The following is a 10459-nucleotide window of genomic DNA, read 5'->3' as shown; positions in this document are numbered from 1 at the left end:
TGTTATTTCAGCAATGGATTTTAGTTATTTAGTTAGAAATAATGTATTATTTTTGTTTTGCTTTAAACACTGAAGATGGAATCTGTAAAACATTGAAAACTTTGTCTCTGTTCCCTTCTGTTATATACATCTTTTTCTTCATATTTAACATAGTTATGCAATTAATTTTCAAACATCGTTTTCCTTTGAGCACACCGATTGCTAATGTCTTGATATGACCATATGTAAATGAACTGTTTCCTGCATGATGTTCCTCTGAAAAATGAGACTTAAAAATGTAAGCTACGACACGTTATTCCAAAGTTTCTCCAATTTAAAGAACCAAAACGAAATTTGCAAAATTCGTTAGCTTATCAAATTTGTCAAAAAAGACTGTTGGTTTGTTTTAAATTTGGCTTAAATCTATACAAGGGCTATCTGCTCTAGTCGTCGGTAATTTAGCAGTGAAAGAGCAGAGGAAAGGCATCTCGTGATTATCACTCACCAACCAGGAATAGTTGGATTGAATGTAACAATATATCCTCCAGTCACGCGTGATAAAGGGTGAGCATGTTTGATGGAGCCACAGTTATATCAAGCATTTCGAACGAAACGTCGACAGAACAGATGACTTACTAAAAAATGTTCAATGTTTACTCTACTAACCTAAGAATAGTTGTTAGCATTGTTGGTTACACCGATGTACTAAACAATGGGAACCAATAGAACGAAGACAAATTGCTCGAAGTGAACATGTTCAAAATTTGAGGCTGAATTGACTGACTAATAGCATTCAATCCTAGTGGCCACATTGTTAACCTACATAACTGTAATATATATAATCAGTATAAATCAGTCCAAGCTAGAGGTCTTCATTTCTCTCTTCCATCAGTTGAACACAGGGTATACACAGTGGTGGGATTCAGGGGGTTCGCAGGGGTTCGCGCGAACCCGTTCTTAAAAAATTTTTGAGCTTAGCGAACCCGTTGATGGCTTCAATTATACCGTCGAATTGTTGATGTCGTGGAAACTGATTGCGTCACACTTCATCACACATTTCGACAAGAAAGATTTAATGAGAAAATCACAGACCGTATTATTGACAAAGTTCGTCAAGTGAATGCAGTCAGTTTCTTAATTGTCCATACGTTGAACCCCATCTCGTCGATGTAGATGACACGGGGTGCGCGAAGTGCCGTCTCCATGAACCACAGGGCATAGTCTTTCCTTTCAGCCTTCACGTCAGGCCGATTTCTGTCGGCTGGGGCGGCTTGCAGTTTCTTCAGAGTGAAAAGCATTCCATGACAAATTTTCCCCAGATGTTGTGGGGTGACAGAAGGCTTATCTGGAAACTTAAAAAGTAAGAGAACCCGTTATTATTGAGGCCTTCCTTGAGAGAACCCCTTCTTAAAATTTTTGAATCCCACCACTGGGTATACATATAATTTTAAGAAATGGAGTTTAAAATAAAAAACACTATTGTTTTTTTCAATAAACGGTACCACATTTAACAGATAAAAAATTACTGTTTATATCAGCACAATCCGAACACTTTCCCCCTGCAGTACTTCATGTAAAAAGAACATTTCTTTTTTCTCAGAAAATGTTCACTTTTTCTAAATATTTCAGCACGACGCTATCTAAAACAGCCCAGTGTTTGCTAACACTAATTACTTAGCTTCTCGCAGGTTTTAGAGTAACGTGAATCTTACTGATTGTCTAAGTTCTGTTTTTCATTTCAAGAATTTAATTCAGATTTATAAAATGAGCTTCTATGAATATACAATTAAAATACCCAAACAAACATTTATACAAATTGTACTGGTCGAAGTATCCATGGAATGTAAGATGAGAAACGTATACAAATTGTACTGGTCAAAGTATCCATGGGATGTAAGATGAGAAATGTATACAAATTGTACTGATCGAAGTATCCATGGGATGTAAGATGAGAAACTTTCGACAATAACATACTGTTTCCTCACAGTTTGATTTCTACTTTAATATGTTGTCACCTTAGTTACTATATGCAAATTTTCATTACTATTTTTGTTCGATTTTAATATTGTCTTTCACAGTTTGTATTGGTTAGAAGTGTATCAATACTTTTGAATCAATTGTTGTAACGAAATGTCGTAACCGAAACAGAATGAAAATGAAAGAAATACAAAACTGATAAGTGAGGGACAACAAAGAAAAAGTCAGAAGATGTTAAAACTAAAGTTATAAAATGAAAACTTATCTTTTAAACTAGGGTATAAATAAAGAGTCGTTCTTCGCGATCACGTGTATAACAGTTTGTTGGTGTGGATCTCAACAATGGCGACATAGATCTGTAGAATTCAACGTCTTCATTAAGATGAAAGACAGTTAGCCTTACTTTTCCTCAGAGTGTATTAACTTCACATAGGATAATTCGTTTCTGCTATGTGAACTGTGTCTTTATGTTATATTTCTTTTGATTTGTAGCTTTACTCTTAATGGTATATTAAATGTTTTAATAGAAAAAACAACCGGTAAGTTAAAAGAGCACAGGTTGAAAACAACAAACAGAACAATACTGTGATAGGTAACTGTTTTTTTATAACTCACAAATTATGTTTTACTTCCAGATTAGTTTCAACTCCACATCATACACACAGAATTTCTTTTGGCTAAAGACGTCGGAATTTCTCTTTGTTCATGACTTTTATATATTTACGCCTGTGAAGATTGTGTGGCCTGTTATACTGACAAAACCAAATGCCATTTGCTAGTTAGAGCTAATCAAATATTGGATCGTTCATCAAAACATTGAGAAACGTTAATTAACTACTGTTCTTCCTTTATAAGAAAATCTACTTTTTCTCCTTTTATAACTTTAAGTCTAAGACTCACCTTAACCATCTAAGTCCTGAAAAATTATTTTAAAAGAACTGTCACTAAATAAAAATGTCCATGTTTCATCATCCGCAAGTACCATCGTTATTCTTCAATAAAATGTTTGTTTTGTTTATTTTTGGATTTTGCGCAAAGCTATACAAAGACTAACGAATAGTATGATTAACCATCGTATTATAACGCCCCCACAGCTGAAAGGACGAGTATGTTTAGTGCAACCAACATTCGAACTCGCGACCCTGAGATTACGAATCGAGCGCCCTAACCGCCTGGCCGTACTGGGCATAGCCGAAATGACCACTTGATCAAAATGTTGGTTACTCTTCACAACATTCAAAATGTCAATACCTGTGAATTGATTATCATCCAACGTGAGAAAACATTCCAAATATACCCGGGAGAACTTTGAAATAAAAGTTTCCAAGATATTTGACAGATTGTGAGACAACAAAATGTAAACCACCATAGTATATTAAGTTGTTACTATAGTTGTTATATATATAATTATCAAAATTTCTCTAACATCAGGAACTAAAATAAAGTTAATTTATAATACAACAGGACAGTATATGCTGTATATTACATTTGCAGTATTATATAACGTTGGCTCGGCCTGGCCAGGTGGTTAAGGAGACCGACTCGTAATCCGAGGGTCGTAGATTCGAATCCCTGTCATACAAAACATGCTCGACCTTTTAGCTGTGGGGGCAATATAATGTGACGGTCACTCCCATTATTCATTGGTAAAACAGGAGCTCAAGAGTTGGCGGTGGGAGGTGATCATTAGCTGCCTTCCCTCTAGTCTTACACTGCAAAATTAGGGGCGGCTAGCGCAGATACCCATCGAGTAGCTATAGGCGAAATTAAAAAACAGACAAAATATTATTTGGGGTAAAAGAGCTGTTTGTATGATCGCTAGGCGGAGCTAGCATCAGTGCATGAGGAACTTGTACACGTTTGGAACATAGTTTGGTTGTCTTTTTATAAATTACGTTTCATGTAAGGCAAGTTATATTGCCAACGTTGTGCAAGAATAAATTTGTATCCAAGAGTAATAAGGTTAGGTTTAAAGAATAATGGAAAATATCCACGAATCGTGTAAAATTTGATATTACCATCGTAGAGCTGGAATAAATTTGTGTAGGAGAGTAATAATTTAACCGGGAGTGAAAATTGGCAGGGAGGCAGTGTACTTGTAATGTTGATCGCTGTACTTGCTTAATACTGAAGCTATCGACCTTTTGGTTAAGATCACAGTATAGTATCTGGATCGGGTTTGGCTGCTCTGTCGACATCTACATGTATTTTTCAAAATACATTTAAAAAATCACGAAACCATATACTGCTGCATATCATATATTCCCGACATCAGCAGAAAAATAACTAACATTTAGTAAAAAGGACTAACAAAACATGACATTCCAGTTAATACCAAATTTATTCAAAAACCAGGCACAAATCTGAGGTCTATACTGTGTAAAGACTACACTGACAAACACCACACCAACATTATTTATAAAATACAATGTGATAACTGCCACGACTTCTATATTGGAGAAACAAGTAGAAAAATGGAAACTAGATTCAAAGAACTCAAAAAGTCACCTTCACACGTTTTCGAACTCTGCAAATCAAAAAAACACAGCATAACCATAGAAAACACCCAAATACTAAATAAAGAAACAAACATAAACAAACGCAAAATTAAAAAAAGCCTTACTTATGCACCAACTCAAGCCCAAAATAAACCAATACAAAGGAACACCTCTATACCTATATTAATAGGTCTTGCTACTTGTATTTATAGATATATTAGTCATAATTTTAAAAATCTGGCATCCATAAATTTATTCTTCACGTACCTTTTAACTGGTCCACATCCATATTTTTAATCTTCATTCCCTTGCCATGTATATGAGATCCAAATCGTCGTTCATTCTTTTTACTAATTATTTATAACTCAAATTTCCATTTTGCATTATCTTACTCACCGCTTTATATCTAGGTCTCTATTCTTCATCGTTTTGCTAACTATTTCACAAACAAATCTCTCTTCTTCTCCTTCGATATATGTAATATCGAAATCTCTTCTACCAACGATTAGTGGGTTTGACTGTCACATTACAACGCCCTCACGGGTAAAAGGGCAAGCATTTCAGGTGGAACTGGATTCGAACCTACGACCCTTAGCTTGCGAGTCGAGCAACTAGATCACCTGACCGAAGAAACATTGTAAAGCACAGTTCAACATAAAACCACCAATAACGAAATTTTAGCATACAACCCACACAATATTGCTCTCACAGTCTCGTCATTATGTTACAGTCTCAACAAAATATAACGATAACCTATTTTAAACATAAAAGTCATGGAGTTCATGATTTCATCTTGAAAATCAGATGATAAATGATGTGGTAAGAACGAGACATATTCCAAGGTGGAGGCTTCGTGAACGATGGAAATTTGTTGCTCTGCTCACTGTCTCCGCAGTTATCGTTCATCTTTCTATTCATAGGTTGGAATATGGAAGTAACACCACCAAGTCTTGACTAAAGGAGAGTGACCTGTGACGTACATATTCCAATAATGCCAGTTACTAAAATTGTAAGATGTACGGTACGGTATATGTTCGGTAATCATATGGCTTAATACTCTGAATCAATAAATGTAAAGTTACGACAATTAAAGTAAATTACCTTTGATAATAATAGTGCACAATAAAAGATTTATTGTAGTCAAAACACTGTGATAATTTCAATGTCGTGGATAGCACGACTGTAAATTTTGGCACCACAAAGCTGATGCCACTCTTTCTTTCTCTCCTTTATGGCTTCACAAGTGTTCCTCTAACAGCATGAACCGTACTTTGCAAAAGTAAAAGCTACAAACAAAATGATTTCAAATATTGAATAGTTCAGTATATGATCCTTTTGTTATAAATTGTTTTTACACATATAAATCTGTCAAAAATTATTTTTCTACAAAGAGTAACTGGTATTTAAACGTTGTATTGTAAAATGAGTATCATATTGTGATGTAGTAACGAAAATCTGAACGGTGCACTTTTCTGCAGTGCGTCTGTGATATTTATTTATTAAACTTATATGAACTTCAATAAATGTAATGTTTCCTGTTCAAACACATGATACTTATTCGCATCTGTATAGTTTTAGATACATTTTATTGTTCTTATCATCATGAGTCACACATGGTAAAAATCTCCGGACATGTATCAAAACAAATTCTAACAATGTCGTGTCAATCAAAACTAACACTGTGTAGAATATAATGTTGTCTATCTATTGAAATGTTTGACGTAATATCAATGTAATACAGTACGTTTTTTTAGGTTAAAATTTGATTATTTTGTTGTTCTGGGAAATTCATTGAAATAAATATTCTACACAATATCTCTGACTTAATGTTGCTGTGAATAAGCTTACGTATGGAGTCGAAAATGTTAGTTATATGTATCACAATCTAATTTAATTTGTTTCACGTTAATTGAAGCCGTTTTTTCTTTGTTATATACATATTTATCACAACTCATATGACGATATGTGCTATTAATCAGATGTGTTTGTATGGAAGTATCTCGCCTTCCTTTTGCTTGGTTACTGAAGAAAGCAGATGATGAATACAAGAATAATGTAATTTAATACCCTTTATTCAGAAGTCAATACCCTTGATATATGTGTATATATCATATTAATACAATGTAACCTATCGATTAGCCTTTATAACATCCAATACTACTTTACGCTATAGAGTCTGTTACTACAGACGGACAGTTTACAGGAGAATTCTGACATTTAAGTTCTGTACGTTGTTACTTTTACTATACGCGGATGTTGTTACTATGGTTTCTGTAGGCGTCACTAGGTGAATTATGTATATTACAAAAAAGCCCATAGGACTGAGTACAGATTTCATCTTATTGTGTACGTTTTATATTTACATATTTGTTTCTTTAGGTAGTCTTACCAGGAATATTGTGCGTGTCATAAAATGGTGGATACTGTTATTAAGATTCTATATATACACCGTGTTACTAAGATAAATTTGATTTCAAATGTTTGTACTTAAGTATGACAGTTTTCATTTACAAAAGCTGACAGTCTTCTATTCAATGTACATCTATTATAGGTTTAGCATAATAAAAGTGTACCTGACAAAACAGTATAGGTTTAGTTCAAATGTGTTTTACAAAGGTCTTATCAGGTTATTCTGTGTGTCTTACAGTGATGTGTCTATACTTCTGTGGAGTTGCTAGAGATTGAAATTTACGTTTGTATTTTTCAATTACATGTGCTTCTTTGAGAGAATAATGTTACTAACATACTACTGAAACGTTTCTGTCATAACTGTTTTTAATAAATACTGATATAGTAAACTGATTGTATTTTTATGATCCATGTACTGATTATAGTTCTTCCTTCTATATCTAATCATACTTTTTTCCATTTTCTGACGTTTTTTACTTCTATTAGGATGCTTATTTATAATAATTAGTTTTATAAACTGACTGATAAGGTCCAATAAAATGTTTAAAATCTGTGTTGACAACTTATTGACTCTAATTAATAACATATAGCACTTTTTTCAGTTTCTATATGAAGGTCATTTTGCTACAAGTAAATATAATAAATAAATTATTTACTGTTTAGTCAACCATTTTACTAATATAGAAAGTATTTAAAATAGCAACACTCACCACGCAGTTGAAGTACTATGCAATTAAAATTCATAAAGCTTTCTGGGGTATAAAAAGACATGACACAATTCGGGGCTAGAAAAAAGCTAAGAAAAATCTAAATCTTTATCACACTTAGCAGGCATATTATGTTCTTTGGGAAGTGGGATAAGTTAAAAAAAAGGTGGTTGACCCATTCCTGTAATTTTTTAAAACCCTTATTTTATCTTCCTTCATGGGAAGTGAATATTGATTTCAGTGATGTCGAGAAAACCCACTTGTATAAAAAATATATATGTGTAAAAAACGGCTGGTTTGGGTTAAAAAAATTTTTTCATGTAGAAGAGCGAACAACTTTTCGACCTTCTTTGGTCATCGTCAGGTTCCAAAGAAAGAAAAAGGTAACTGACCGATAGCTGATCACATGTTCGAAGGGTGTTGTGTAACTTCTTAAAGCCATGTTGAACACAAAATACAAAGAACTACATGACTCAGCACATGAAACAAAACAAAAACTCAACATACTAAAAACCAAATAAAAACAGCCATAAAACTATGCTAACCAGATAAAAATAACAACAAATTAGACAAAATAAATTAATATTTTATCAACATCAATACGTTTCAGCACAAAAAATAACCAACATTTGGTAAAAATTAGTAACAAAATTTATTCAAAAACCAGGCACAAAACTAAAGTCTATACCATGTAAAAACTACACTGACAAACACCACGCCAACATTATTTATAAAATACAATGTCATAACTGACACGACTTCTATATTGAGAAACAAGTAGAAAAATGGAAACTAGATTCAAAGAACTCAAAAAGTCACCTTCACACGTTTTCAAACACTGCAAATCAAATAAACACAATATAAACATAGAAAATATCCAATTACTGAATAAAGAAACAAACATAAACAAACGCAAAATTAAAGAAGCCTGACTTATACAACAACTCAAGTCCAAAATAAACCAATACAAAAGAGCACCTTTATATCTATATTAATATATATATAATCAAACATCTAAGTAAGCACGCCCTCTACATTCCTACACTCAGTAAAACAACACCCTTCGAACATTTGGTCAGATATCGGTCAGTTACCTCTTTCTTTCTTTTTTGAACCTGACGATGACCGAAGAAGGTCGAAACGTTGTTTGCTTCTATATATATAAAAATATTTTCTCAACTCAAACCAACCGTTTTTTACATATATATGAATATTGATTTCATTCTGACAAATATAAAGTCCCTGTACTTTAGAAGGTAGGCGAATCTTCAGCTCAGTTTGATTTGATTCCACGTATCACGGAATATGTTAGTCAGTTGTACTTTTGAAATAGGCGAGCTGATGTTCTATAGAAAATATATCCAATTCTTCCCAGATTGTGTCGAAGAAACAGTGGAATGTCCGATTACATGTATAGAAGAGAGTTAAGTCTCCTTTGTTTGTCCAAGCAGTGTTCCATGGTTTAATACTAGCAAGTTGAGCTGGATGAGTAAAAGACTCATTATACTTACATAGGTGGGGTTTTTAAGTTCTACGTTATGTAATTAGGTCTTTGTAACACAGTCAATGTAGTGTTATCTCTGTCGCAAGAATATAACTTTCAATTGCATATGCTCATTGCTCCTGAACACAGACACTTAGTGATGAAGAAAGTTGGTTGTCTTCATAAAACACAACTGGAAATATTTCTGACACAGAAAGTTCATTGAAATTATTAATAACCTATAAAATTCTGGAAGAGATAATAGCACGTTGAATATAAATGTTTCAGGAAAGTGAATTTTAGTTAAGATTACGCAATAAAAGAACTGATGTTCCAATGTAATAATTAGGAATGGTTGTAGTACATGCCAGAAACATGAAAACAAATTGATGTGGCTATATTGGTATGTATCAGACTGTGACAAAGTTGGCCCTGTAATGCATGAGCTACACAGATCCAATGTAATGTATGTAGAATGCATTAACCAGCTGCGTCCACACATATCAGACAAACTCTTAGTTCCCTGGGTGATCAAGAGACTGGAGATGAAACCAATGAGTCAGAAGAGAAGAGAACATTGTTTGTAATTGTTTCAAAACTGCATAAGAATAGAGAAAGCATCCAAAGAAACGACAACATAAATCTTACGCAGCATATACAAATTTTAGATGGAATATAATTGAATACAAAGTTATCAGAAAGGAAAAAATCTCAGCCACAACAACACAAATGTATAGTCCCAGGCACAAATCATGAAGTGGATTATCGAGTAATTTGTCCTGGTGTTTAGAGGTATTGAGGGAAGTAAGAATCAAATGTCTTCGGAGGGTACATCGTCTAACTGGTATAACCTCCAGTTCGCCAGCCTCACATGATAAGACAGAAATTGAGCAAATGAGGATGATCTAGCTTATAACATAACAAATCTTTACCACCTTTCTTTGTCTGCATTCAGAAATGAAAAGGTGGTTGCTAACAAAAAAATTAATAAATAAAATGAAACAAAAATGCAAAATAAATTAAAAATAAACAAAAACATTAAACACATTACACCAACAGAGAGAGAGTAAAACTGTCCTTGGAGTTAGATTTCAATACGATGTTTGGACATAAATAACAAGATATTAGGGTATTACCATACTAAACCTCACCTACATTATAAGTATAGTTTCCTATACTATATATAGATTATTAAGTAGCATTACACCGGGAAGGCATATAGAAAGAGAGAAACATATTTTCTTCTGTTGAGGAAGACAAAAAGTGTCCCTCTTGGAAATACTAATTTGTTATATCTCTCATTGGATAATAAAAAAATATACATAAAAATATATTTTTTTAGAAGACACTGGACGAGATACGTTCCAATATGATTTCAAATCCCAATTTCTACGTTATTCAAGGTG

This window comes from Tachypleus tridentatus, unplaced genomic scaffold, assembly GCF_004210375.1.
Source record: "Tachypleus tridentatus isolate NWPU-2018 unplaced genomic scaffold, ASM421037v1 Hic_cluster_2, whole genome shotgun sequence".
In the NCBI taxonomy this organism is placed as follows: domain Eukaryota; kingdom Metazoa; phylum Arthropoda; class Merostomata; order Xiphosura; family Limulidae; genus Tachypleus; species Tachypleus tridentatus.
This window is presented reverse-complemented; position numbering follows the sequence as displayed.